The sequence below is a fragment of the Hipposideros armiger genome, unplaced genomic scaffold (genome assembly GCF_001890085.2).
Source record: "Hipposideros armiger isolate ML-2016 unplaced genomic scaffold, ASM189008v1 scaffold_125, whole genome shotgun sequence".
Lineage (NCBI taxonomy): Eukaryota > Metazoa > Chordata > Mammalia > Chiroptera > Hipposideridae > Hipposideros > Hipposideros armiger.
In genome coordinates, this window is record NW_017731475.1 from 1,662,290 (window position 1) to 1,675,739 (window position 13,450).

Below are 13,450 nucleotides of genomic sequence, written 5' to 3' on the forward strand. Positions count from 1 at the left end.
TTATGCATCATGATAGGCAGTGGGGATACAAAGATACTAAGGCAGAGAGTCTGCCCACAAGGCATTCACACTTCCATGGGAGATGGGAGAGGCAACTCAGATATTAAAATAACAAGTATATACACTTGATATAACTTATATAGTGTGAGACATTCTTTATCAGTATTGAGGGAGGAACGTGAAAACCACTCTGCAAGTCACTGTCTAAAATTGAACTTTTCCTTGAAGCAAATTATTTAATGCTTTTTCACAACAGGAAGTATCTTTTGGGTCTTTTGTTTCTCTTTTTGACTGACAATGGATTCTAACTCTACTTCTCTAATCAACTCCCTATTGATTCTAGCTGCACTTCCTTAACAGCCATTCTCTTTGTGTAAGTTTATCTGTCATCGGCCAAACTCCAAATTTGACAAAATATGTGAGTCACACAGGTGCTCAAGGTGTTCATACCGGAGAGATGGTCATTCCAACCGTCAGCCACCATCAGAGAGACATCATTTTCTTGATAACATAAGCCTATAAAAACCTAGAAGTGGGGGAAACCTCAGAACTGAATAATTTCAGAATACAGTAATACCTTGGTTTGCGAGCATAATTTGTTCCAGAAACAAACTACTCGTATTGCAAGACATCACTCGTTTACCACATTAAAATGTATTAGAAATGTTTGCTTGTCTTGTGGAACACTCGTAAACTACATTACTCACAATCCAAGGTTTTACTGTATATGGTTCTCATTCAAGTAAACTGGGAGATGAGCTTAAAGATTAAATAATAGCTGTGGTTTCACATGTAATAGTTTAGTCCTTTAAATGTGTTTGATATCATACCCACCAAACTCATTACCCATATTTTGATAATCCAGTGAAATAACAGTGAAATGTGTTCATGCATATTTGCATAAGCACTGCTTTGTATTCTCCAGTAAAAACAATAAATAAAGTACTATAAACTGGAAGACAGATAAGAGCTGTGAGATTTTTTCATTCTTTTTCTTACCATCTGCACATACTCTGCTGATAGCATAATGCTTTGAATTAAATTTTAGTAAATTTGGTAAACATTAAAGGAAACCAAGGTGAGCTTTTTCTTTTAAAATGTTATATTTTTCAGTTTTATAGAACCATTATAACTAGTGTTTAATGGAAACATACCCTTGCCTCTAAAGGCACAGAAGCAGTATAAAATTGAGTTTTATAAATTTAAGTGTTCTAGATTTTTTTTTAAGTCTGAAGGAGTAGCAATTCATCTGCTAGAAGGCATTTTGTTTGACCTTAATGAAACAGAAGTATAAATTGCAAAAATTTCCTAGTTTTGCACATATAAACATGCTCTTCATCTCTTAACTGAAAAATATTATTTGTTTCACTAAGAAAAAAAAGCTGCTCTTTTTTCCTAGTAAGAATTCCAGGAAAAGCAAAAAAGTCATTAAAACACTTAATCCTTCTTTTCTAAGTGACTCACGATTTCCTTTTTGCTCCTGACAAACTAAATATCCTTGAATCTTTGTATCAGCTTGCCTAATGCTTCGTCCCCTTCCATCGCCCAAAGACAGGACCATGGGGACACTTCCAAAAGTCAACTAAGGAGAATGCACATGCTTAAAACCCACACCTGTTAATCCCCCATCTTTTCCAACAGAGTTTCTTATTCAGCTTTAGACTGAGAGCCTTTGTGAAGGAGTCCAGAATATTTTAACATTTCCTGCTTCATCTGCAACCCAGAGCCAAAAGTATAGCCCCAATTCCTTCCAAGGTTTTATGAGGAAAGAATCATGTGCTCTGCAATCATCAAAGATGCCTCAGGTTTCACATTTTGGGGAGAGAGAAGGAAAGTACATTTTTCCTGACACTTCACTTCCATGTGATACATATTTTGGAATTCTCATTTTTTATAGCTGGGTTGTGATTTCCTAAACACCTACTTGAGATGCCACATTAAAATGTATGAGTCTTGATTTGGCGAATGACATGTTGTGGTTATAAGTATGTTTAAGTCCAGCTATGAGCAAAGTGGTGCAGTCAGTTACGTGTACCTTCATTGCCTCTTGCTTCCATTTCTGATGTTATTTCTTATTTTGATGCTGCCCTCCCCCAGGTTTCCAAGATGTCATCCTTATATATTTTTGTTGTTGTTGTTGTTTTCCTCTTATCAAAATGTGTTCTGAAGATAATATTAGTAGTCCACTCACACTAACCAAAAACTCCTCTTCCCAAATAACTTCACATTTTAAAAAGGCTCTCAGCTAAATACCTGTGTTTTTCAGTAGACTGAGGAGATAGCAGCCAGTGCTTTCCACTGAGGCAGTGATCGAACTCTGACCCTAATTATGCGTCTTATGGTCATTACTGGGCTGATTCCATAGTAAACATATTTTCCCTTTTGGATCCCATCTTTCCTTTAATGCACAAAGTAGGAGACAAAAATAATCTAAGGAAAGTTATTCTTCATTACTCGAAAAGACAATTAACTACTGAAATATATCACATACCTATTAGGCAAATGAATATGCAAAAATGAACAACAAATACTTAAACTGAAAATAAATAGCAGGCATGAAATGCAAGTGAAAGGAACAGACAGCAAGTGACAAATCAGAAAAAGGAACCAGCAGACTAGGGCTATGGGATCTAGAGAATTGTTATTGGATTGGAGGGGTAGAGGCCAGAAAGTTGGCAACAGTTTAGACAACAGCTACAGATGTCTGAGAGTGAAGGGAGCGCTCTCTCTCTCTCTCTCTCTCTCTCTCTCTCTCTCTCTCTCTCTCTCTCGTCTCTTTCTCTCTCTCTTTCGCTCTCCCTCTCCCCCTCAATCTTTCTCTCTCCCTCCTAGAAATGACAAGTGACTATATAGAAAGGACAGTTCTTCCCTTTCTTTGCTCCTTTTCCACCTGACAGTTGGAAGTCTGGTACTACTGAATCTTATTTCTCAGTAGCTGCACTGTGGGCAATGTAACATAGCAAAGGTGAATGGATGGTAGCTCCTCGTTCTACAGATAATTATTGAATGTCTGCAGTAGACTGGCCGCTGGACTTTCCTACAATGGCCACCATCAGCCCCTCTGTTCTGAATGAGCACCACCTCTCAGCGTGGTGTCTGAAGATCACTCTCACCTAAACCTGGGACAATATATAAATTATTCCTCAGCCTATGTGATTGAGGTAGACATTACTGGTCATTTTTGTTGTTGTTGTTTTTTGTTTGTTTTTGTTTTATCTTGTGTTGAGTGTGTGAGCTGCCACTCTGTGCTGTGACTAACTCACTTGGGCGAGAAGACTGGGAGACCTCGTTATCTACTGGGTTCACAATCAACCCCATCTAGAGCCACTACTTCTACCAGCTATTTATTAGGATGGTTGTGAATAAGAAAAAAAATATTTCTAGGACATTTTGTCATTGTCTTAGTACATTCAGTCTGCTAAAACAAAATAACATGGACTGGGTAGGTTATAAACAAGAATTTATATCTCACAGTTCTGGAGGCTGGAAATCTGAGATCAGGGTGCAAGTGTGGTTGGATGAGGGACTTTTTTTGGGTTGCAGACTTCTCTGTGTATCCTCACATGGTGAAAGGAGTTAGGGATCTCTCTGGCATCTCTTTTACAAGGGCACTAATTCCATTCATGAGGGTTACATCCTCATGGCTGAAGCACCTCCTGAAAAGCCTTACCAACTAATACCATCATCTTTAGAGGTTAAGGTTTCAACATATGAATTTGGGCGGAACACACTGAGACCATAGCAGGCATTACACAAGAAGTACTTATCATAAATATTTGAAACTATGGAAAAATTGAAAAAAAAGGTGTCTCTGTAGTTGTACCACATACAGACAACTGGTTTTTGGTTTATATCCTTCTAACCTTTTACGCTACACATTTTTAAAATAGTTGAGTCTGTCAGTGTATAGCATTTTATGAACTGCATTTCTTTTCTCTTAGCATTTTAGGATTTCTCATGTAGTTTTTAGTAACCAAATTATATTTGCTGATTAGATTGTGCCTTAATTTATATAACTAATTTCTTTTTATGTCTTATGTTGTTTCATGCTATTGTAAATTGTTTACTTTTCATAAAGATTTTAGATGGTCTTTATATTTTGGTTCCGTTGGCATATATTTCCCCATGTAAATTATTAAGTCAAAGGGTATGAATATTTTTTTAGGCTCTGATAGCTATTGTTAGAGAAGCATTAAAAGCTTCCTCTTAGTATGGATGAGTTGGTTTCATTGGTTTTAGTGAAACCCAGTGACAGGGATGTGGTAGAAGCCGTACATTCAAGACAGTAAGACTAATCCAGTAGAGATATCTTAACACACTCCATGCACACAACAATGCATATATACTAGGTTTCCTCAGATAGAATCAACAAGTAATGGACTTGAAAATATTTCAACTAAATCTCCATGATTATCTTTACTGCTTTGTCTTTTTAACCATCTTAACCTTCCCAAGTTAAAGTAGTTTATTTAAAACTGCATGTTCCTTATGTTCTTTGAATTATCTTGTCATAGTGATTTTAGAGAAACTTAATTTCTCTGAGAAAATTTCACAAAGACATTTACATCTTAATCCCCACAACCTGTGACTATGTTAGGTTACATGTCAAAGGAGAATTAAGGTTGCAGACAGAATTAAATTTGCTAAACAATTGATCTTAAAATAGGGAGATTATCATAAATTATCCAGGTGGACCCAATGTAATTACAAAGATCCATAAAAGTGGAAGAGAGACTCTAAAGACAAGTCAGAGAAGGAGATGTGATGATAACAGCAAGATCAGAGAGATGTTATGTTGCTGGAGGAAAGGGGCCATGTGCCATGTGCCAAGGAACGCAGGCTTTCTAAGCTGGAAAAGGCAAGGGAACGGAATCTCTCCTAGAGCCTCAAAAAAGAATGCAGCACTGCAAACACTTAGATTTTAGCCCAATGAGACTCACAGACTTTTGAACTACAGAACTAAACATATTAAATTTGTGTTGTTTTTAGCCACTAAATTTATGGTAAGTTTTAATAGCAGCTGTAGAAAACTAAAACATTTAGTAGTCATTTCTAAACAGAGAAAACCATGTTTCTTTGTCACTGAGTTTTCCATTTTACATCGTTTTCATTTATCTTTCATTTATTGATAAGCCAAACTGTTATTATGAGGAAGTAAACATTCTTATTTTGTTAGAGTCTAAAAGTTGCTTTCCGAGATGTGTTTCAGTAGGTGAATGGATAAATAAATTGTGCTGTGTGCAGAAAATGGAATTTATTTAGTGCTAAAAACGACTTGAATTATGAAGCCACAAAAAGACATGGGTGATCTTAAATGCATATTTCTAAGTGAAGATAATCTGAATAGGCTACTTATGAGTCTAACTAAATGACATTCTGGGAAAGGCAAAACTATGGAGATATTAAAAAAAAAAAGTCAGTGGTTTTTCCAACTCCCACTTTGCCCTTTAATACTGACCAGAAACCAACTACATTAGGAAGCCTTCCATGCACCCATCAGACTAGGTAGGGATAGAGACTCTCTTGGGGTTTCCACATGTTATTTGTATTCACCACTATGCATAAGACTAAGCACACTGCTTAATAACCATTGGATTGCTTTTCTTCATTCTCTAAAGGTTTAGGTTTTCCTCTAGAGCAGCGGTTCTCAACCTGTGGGTCGTGACCCCTTTGGGGGTCAAACGACCCTTTCACAGGGGTCGCCTAAGACCATAGGAAAACAAAAGGTATTTACATTATGATTCATAACAGTAGCAAAATTACAGTTATAGAGTAGCAATGAAAATAATTTTATGGTTGGGGGTCACCACAACATGAGGAACTGTATTAAGGGGTTGCGACATTAGGAAGGTTGAGAACCGCTGCTCTAGAGCAAGGAATGGTGTCTTCTCTGTGGTACCAGTGCTTTAGAGTATTTGGCGTACATTTGACTTTCCATAAATATTGGTCAAATGAATAAAATATATCAGTCTACACAACTTATTGCTAAGGAGAGTTCTGCTTTTCTCTCCCGCTCCTCACCCCCTGATCCCGTCAAGGATCTATATCTTATTTGTAATTGTAGCTGAGGTATTTTTTTTTTTTTTTTTTTTTTTTTTTTTTAGCTGAGCCATCCCGCCACCTGTTGGCAGCTCACGGCTGCTCAGCTCGGGCTGACTCGAACTGCTGTTGCTCAGAGCTCAAACTCTTGAGCGAGCTCTTAACCAACTGAGCCACTCAGCCGGCCCTAGCTGAGGTACTTTTTAAGTTAAGACTATTTTTTAGAGCAGTTTTGAGCTCACAGCAAAATTGAGAGCAAAGTACAGAGATTTCCCATATACCCCTGCCCCCACCACATGCATAGCCTCCCTTATTATCAGCATCTCTCAGCAGAATGCTACATTTGTTGCAATTGAAGTACATACATTGACACATCATAATTACCCAAAATCCATAGTTTACATTAGGGTGTTGCACATTTTATGTGTTTGGACATATGTATAAGACATATATTCATCATTATAGTACCATACAAAGTGTTTTTATTGCTCTAAAAATCCTCTGTCTCTGCCTATTCATCCCTCCACCCCCACCCACAAGACATGGCAACCATTGATTTTTTTTTTTTTACTATCTTCACAGTTTTATTTTTTGAGAATGTCATACAATTGGAATAATACAATGTGTTAGCCTTTTTAGATGGGTTTCTTTCACTTAGTAATGCATTTAAGGTTCATCCATGTCTTTCTTGAGAGCCTATTTATTTTTTTAGCACTGAATAATATGCCACTGTCTGGATGTACCAGTCTATTTTATTCATTCACCTACTGAAACAAATCTTGATTATTTCCAAGTTTGGGCAATTATGAATAAAGCTGCTGTGAACATCTTCACTGGTTTTCGTGTGAGCATAAGTTTTTAACTCCTTTGGGTAAATACCAAGGAGCTTGACTCATATGGTGAAAGTATGTTTAGTTTTGTAAGAAACCAAACTGTCTTTCAGAGTGGTTTTACTATTTTACTTTCCCACCAGCAATAAATGAGAGTTCCTGTTGCTCCACATCCTTGCCAGCATCTGGTGTTTTCAGTGTTCTGGATTTTGGCCATTCTGATAGGCATGTAGTGGTATCTCAGTGTTGTTTTAATTTGCATTTTCCTGATGACTAATGATGTAGAACATTTTTAAATTTTCCTTATGCTTATTCGCAATCTGTGTATCTTCTTTGGTCAAGTGTCTGTCTGTTGAGGTTTTTGGCCCATTTTTAAATAAGTTTTTTTCTTCTTCTTTTTGTTGAGTTTTAATATCTTTAATTGTTTTGGACAACAGTCCTTTATCATATGTGTATTTTGTAAATAAATTCTCCTAGTCTGTGGCTTGTCTTCTCTTTCTCTGGACACTGTTTTTCACAAAGCAGAAGGTTTTTATTTTAATGAAGTCCAGTGTGTCAATTCTTCCTTTCGTGGATTGTGTCTTTGGGGTTGTACCTAAAAAATTATCACCACACCCAAGGTCATCTGGGTTTTCTCCTTTGTTATCTTCTAGGAGTTTTATAGTTTTGCATTTCATTTTAGGTCTGTGATCCATTTTGAGTTACTTTTTGTGAAGAGTATAAGGTTTGTGCTTGGATTCATTTTTTTTGCCTGTGGATGTCCAGTTGTTCTAGCACCATTTATTGAAAAGAGTATCTTTGCTCCATTTTATTGCCTTTGTTACTTTGTCAAAGATCAGTTAACTACATCTATGTAGTTCAATTTCTGAACTCTCTATTCTGTTCTATTGACGTATTTGTTATTCACTTGCCAATATCAAACCATCTTGATTACTGTGGCTTTATAGTGAATTTTTTTTTTAAGATTTTATTGGAGAATTGGGGTGAGGGACAGCGTTGGGGAATCGGGGAAGGGGAACAGACAAGTTGTTGTCCTTTGGTTCTTCAGCCTAGTTGTGGAGAATGTTACTTCACTGGCCCATGTTGGTATTGTGATCATTTCATTCTTCCCGCCTGAGGCAGTCGATCCCTGGCTATTGGACGACAGCCCATGGCAGCCCACTGCAGCCCTACCACAGCCTATGCCTTCACTGGCCACTCACAGCAGCCCAGCTCCAGGTTGAGCTGTTGTTCACCATCTTAGCTATAGAGGGTGCAGACTCACTGGCCCATGTGGAAACCAAATCGAAGGCCCTGCTGCTCAGAGCTCACGCTCCCAAGTCAGCTCTTAACCAGCTGAGCCACTCGGCCAGCCCTATAGTGAATTTTTAAAGTCAGGTAGTGTCAGTCCTTGGATTTTGTTCTCCTTCAATATTGTTTGGCTAATCTGGGTCTTTTACTTCTTCATATAAACTTTAGAATTAGATATCCACAAAATTAGTTGGTAGAATTTTGATCAGAATTGTATTGAATATATAGAGCAAGTTGGGAAAAACTGATGTCTTGACCATATTGAATCTGTCTACCCATTAACATGGAATAGCTCTCCATTTATTGAATCCTTCTTTGATTTTGTTCATCAGAGTTTTGTGGTTATCCTCATATAGATCTTATACATATTTTGTTAGATTTATACCCAAGTATTTAATTTTTGGTGGTACATGTAAATGATATTGTGTTCTTAATTCCTAATTCCACTTGTTTCATTGCTGGTATATATAGGAAAGTGATTGACTTTTGTATATCAATCTTATATCCTGCAACCTTACTATAATTGCTTATTAGTTCTAAGAGTTGTTTGTGATTGTTTCAGATTTTCTACATAGCCAATCATATCATATTAAACAAAGATAGTTTTATTTTTTCTTCCCAATATGTATACCTTTGTGTCCTTTTTTTGTTATACTATCTTAGCCAGTATTTCTAGTATGATGTTAAAAAGAAGTGGTGAGAGGGACTATCTTTGCCATTTCCTGATCTTACCAGAAAAGCTTTAAGTTTCCCACTATTAAGTATGATGTGAGCTTTAGGGTTTTTTTTTTTTTTGTAGCTTTTCTTTATCAAGTTGAGGAAGATCCTCTCTATTCCTAGTTTTAGATCATGAATTGGAGTTGGGCTTTGTCAAATGCTTTTTATGCATCTGTTTGTATGATCATGTGATTTTTTTCCTTTTTAGTCTGTTAATGTGATGGTTTACATTAATTCATTTTCAAATATTGAACCAGCCTTACATACTGGGATAAATCCCACTTGATTGTGGTGTATTCTTTTCATACATTGTTGAATTTGATTTGCTAATATTTTGCTGAGGGTTTTGTTCATGAGACATATTGATCTGTAGATTTCTTTTCATGTAGTATCATTATCTGGTTTTAGTAATAGGATAAATCTGACCTCATAGAATGAGTGAGAGAATATTCCCTCTGCTTCTGTCCTCTAAAAGAGATTGTAGAGAATTGGTATAATTTCTTTCTTAAATGTTTGGTAAAAATCACCAGTTAGCCTATCTGGGCCTCATGCTTTTTGTTTTGGTAAGTTATTAATTGTTAAATCAATTTATTTAATAGATATAGCCCTGTTCAGATTGTTTATTTCAACTTGTGTCTTTCAAAGAATTGGCCATTTTTATCTAGGCTATCAGATTGATAGGCATTGATTTGTTCACAGTATTCTTTTGTTATCCTTTTAATGTCCATAAAAGAGTTCTGCTCTTTATATGCTAGCAAATGACCATCTGGATGACAGAGTGAAACTCTTGGTTCTTGAAGTCTGGCTTATGGTACCTCAGGTCTTAGACTGGTGGCCACACTGGTTTGAGGGGTTGGTCAGTACAGCACATCCTGTGCTGGCAAATGAGTTGCATCATTTGAAATGAGCAGTTCCAGTCTTCTGGGAATAACTCAGAGTCTTGTCAGCATCATCTCATGTGATTATCATTCTTTAACACTATTTAATGTCCTTCCTGAGCACTGGTGCTGGGAATGAGGTATTTCACAACAAAGGCCACCAATTTTAAGGTAGTGAGAGCTGATGATCCACAGAGAAAAAATTGCCACATCTCAGCTGATGGACTCTGTATCAGACCCTCCCTGTGGCTTTCTCTGTGTCTTTGTATTCAAGTCTTGTTCCTGGAATTAATGTCAGATGTTTGTAATGAATCATATAATTTCAAGGAAGTCTGTTTCCTTTTACTTCAGCAAGGCAAAGAGGGGGCAAAAGATGGTGTTCTCAGCAGTTGCCTGAGATAGTAACTGAGAAGGAATTTTCTGCAGCTTCTAATCTCTTTCTTCATTAGGCCTGAGATCCTGCCTGGTGATATGTGGATAGCCTGTAGCTTCAGGGGAACTGATTTCACCATGTAAGGTGGGACCATGAAAAGCTAAGATTCAGGTTTGTCTTGGTCCAGAGGCAGTCTTGAATTGGAGATAACTTAGGGATGCTAAGATGGTTCCTTGATCCTATTCCCTGTTCCCTTAAGTTCTTGTGATTAAGACGAGAGGAATTGAAAACAAGCTATTGGGTTGTCGGAAAAGTAATGATATATTTTTTTCTATGTTTTTTATTGCAAAACTGCATCATGACTTTCCCAACAACACAATATAAGGAATCAATAGTTAGATGAATGGATGGATTTAAAAGAGAGGGAGTAGGAAAGTTAGGTCCTCTATATATTGTAATGTCCTTTAGGATTAGCCTAGGCCTGCATGTCACACAAATCCTTAGGATGATCCTGTACCTTTCCATCTTCTCCCTGCTCCTCTCAAGAACCCAGTCTTCTTTATCTCCATCTTCCAATCTGTCCTGATTGCCTTCATGAACTCTAAAGTATAATGGCTGCTAATATGTTATCTCACAATGTTACCCCTCTAAGTGATCTTTACATTTTTTTATGCAGCCAAAAGAATTCTCTGAAATATAATTTCAGATATAAGACAGTTTTCAAAAGAAGAAATTTTGTGTTTTAAAGCCTCTGGAGATTATGATGCACACTAAACTTTGTGAATCCCTAAATTACACAATTGACTGTCCCTCGGGCAAGTCTTTTAAGTTGTTTGAATTATGTCATCTCCATCTCAAACTTTCACGGGGTTGTTAATGAGAATAAGAGAATATGAAAATGTATTGTTTGGGAAATAATTAAAAAGTCAAGCACTCCCATAGGAATGCTAGATGAATAATTAGATCACTGAAGTTTTTTTTTTCTTAGTGGATTTTGCAAGTGGTGCTGAGAGGGAGACCACCTTTTCTAGAAATAAACTGGGAGGAAAGATTTTAGAAAAATTGTTGAATATCCAATAAGCAATAGCTCCTATTTATCAAAATTACCATCACTATCATCATCATCACTATTACCTTAATAGGATAGCTGCTAAACCCAGCTGGTCCCATTCTGGCCAACATCTTTGTGTTAGTTTATGACTCTAATTATAATAGAAATCCTAATTATAGCATATCCTATTCAACAATACCAGAATATATATTCTTTTAAAGGTCACAAAGATAGATTATATTCTAGACCATAAAACAATTCTTAATACATATAAAAGGATTCAATTCATTTTAATTATATTTCTTAACCACAATGAAATTAAATTAGTATTAATAACAGAAAAATCCCTGGAAAAATCCCCCACATATTGGAGACAAATAACACACTTCTAAATAACCCATAAGCAAAGAAGAAACCAAAATGAGAATTAGAAATATTTTTAACTGAATTAAATGAAAATACAACATTTCTAAATTTTGGATGACTAGGAGAAGAGAGAGAAGATACAAATCAATATCAGGAACAAAAGAGGTGACATCATTGCAGATTCTACAGATATTCAAAGAATAATAAGGAAATATTATGAACAACTTTATGTCAACACGTTTGACCAATTAATAAAAGATCAAATTCCTTGAAAGACATAAACTAACAAACCACAGTCAAGAAGAAATAGATCATCTGAATATCCTTGTATCTATCTATTAAAGGAATTAGATTTTTAGTAAAACAAACAACTCCTCCCCCACCCCCCCAAAAAATCCCACCACCACCCTCCAGATAAACCAAACCAAACCAAAATCTTCCCACAGAGAAAACTTGAGGCCCAATTGGCTTCAGAGGTAAATTGTACCAAAAGTTTCAGGAAGAAATAATACTAATTCCACACAAACTCTTCTAGAATATAAAAAAAGAGGAGGTCATATTTCCAAACTCATTTTGTGACTCCAGTATAACTCTGACACCAAAACTTGACAAAGAGGGCCAGCCGAGTGGCGCAATGGTTAAGTGCTGGCTTGGGACGCCAGAGGGCCCTGGTTCGGATCCCACATATGAGGGCCAGTGACACTGCCCTCTACAGCTAAGATGCTGAACAACAGCTCAACCTGGAGCTGGGCTGCCGTGAGTCGCCAGCGACGGTGTAGGCTGCAGCCCCTGCTGTAGTGGGCTGCCATGGGCTACCATGTGTAGCAGCAGCCAGTGTGAGTGGCCAGCAGCCAGCATGAGTGGCCAGCAGCCGCCGTGAGAGGCCGTCCAGAAGCCAGCGACTGATCTGCCTCGCCTGGGAAAAGTGCAATGATGGTTCCAACTTGGGCCAGTGAAGCAACGTCCTCCACAACTAGACAGAAGAACAAAAGGACAGCTATTGTCTGTTCCCCTTCTCCCAATTCCCAAGCGCTGTTCCCATCCCCCCAATTCCCCAATTAAAAAAAAAATCTTTCCAAAAAAACAACTTGACAAAGATATTATATCTATCTATAGATATCTAAATATCTATAGATAGATATATAGTATAGTATGCATATCTATACCTATAAAACTACAGACCATTATTGTTCATGAACATAGATGTAAATATTCTAAACAAAATTTTAGCAAATTGAACCTAACAATAAATAAAAAGGATAATAAATCATGACCAGGTCGGATTTGTCTAAGGAATGTAAGGTTTGTTTAACATTCAAGCATCAATCGATGAAATTCACATAAGTAACAAGCTAGAAAAGAAAAACCATGTGATCATCTCAATATAGCAGAAAGAAACATTTTTTGATAAAAACCCAATGTCCATTCCTGTTAAAAATTCTCAGCAAACTAGAAGTAGAAGGGAACTTTCTTAATTATAAAAAGCATCTACAAAAAATTTACAGCTAATGTAAAATAAAGATATCTGCTCTCCTCACTTGTTTTTAACATTGTACTGGCAGTTCTACTCATTTCAATAAAGCAGGGGGAAAAAAAAGACATTCAATTGGAAATTTAAAAAGTGTAACTGTCTTTATTTGAAGATCACATGATTGTCTATTTAGAAAATCTGATGGAATCTACCAAAACCTATCACAACTAATAATTGGAATCTACCAAAACCTATCACAACTAATAATTGAGGTTAGCAAGGTTGCAGAATACAAGCTCAATATGCAAAAATCAATTGTATTTCTATGTGTTAGCTGTGAAAGTTTGTAATTGAAATCAGAAAAAGCTATTTAGTAGAGAAATAATACTCTTTTCAACAAATGGCACTGAAACAATTGGATTTCTGTATGCCAAA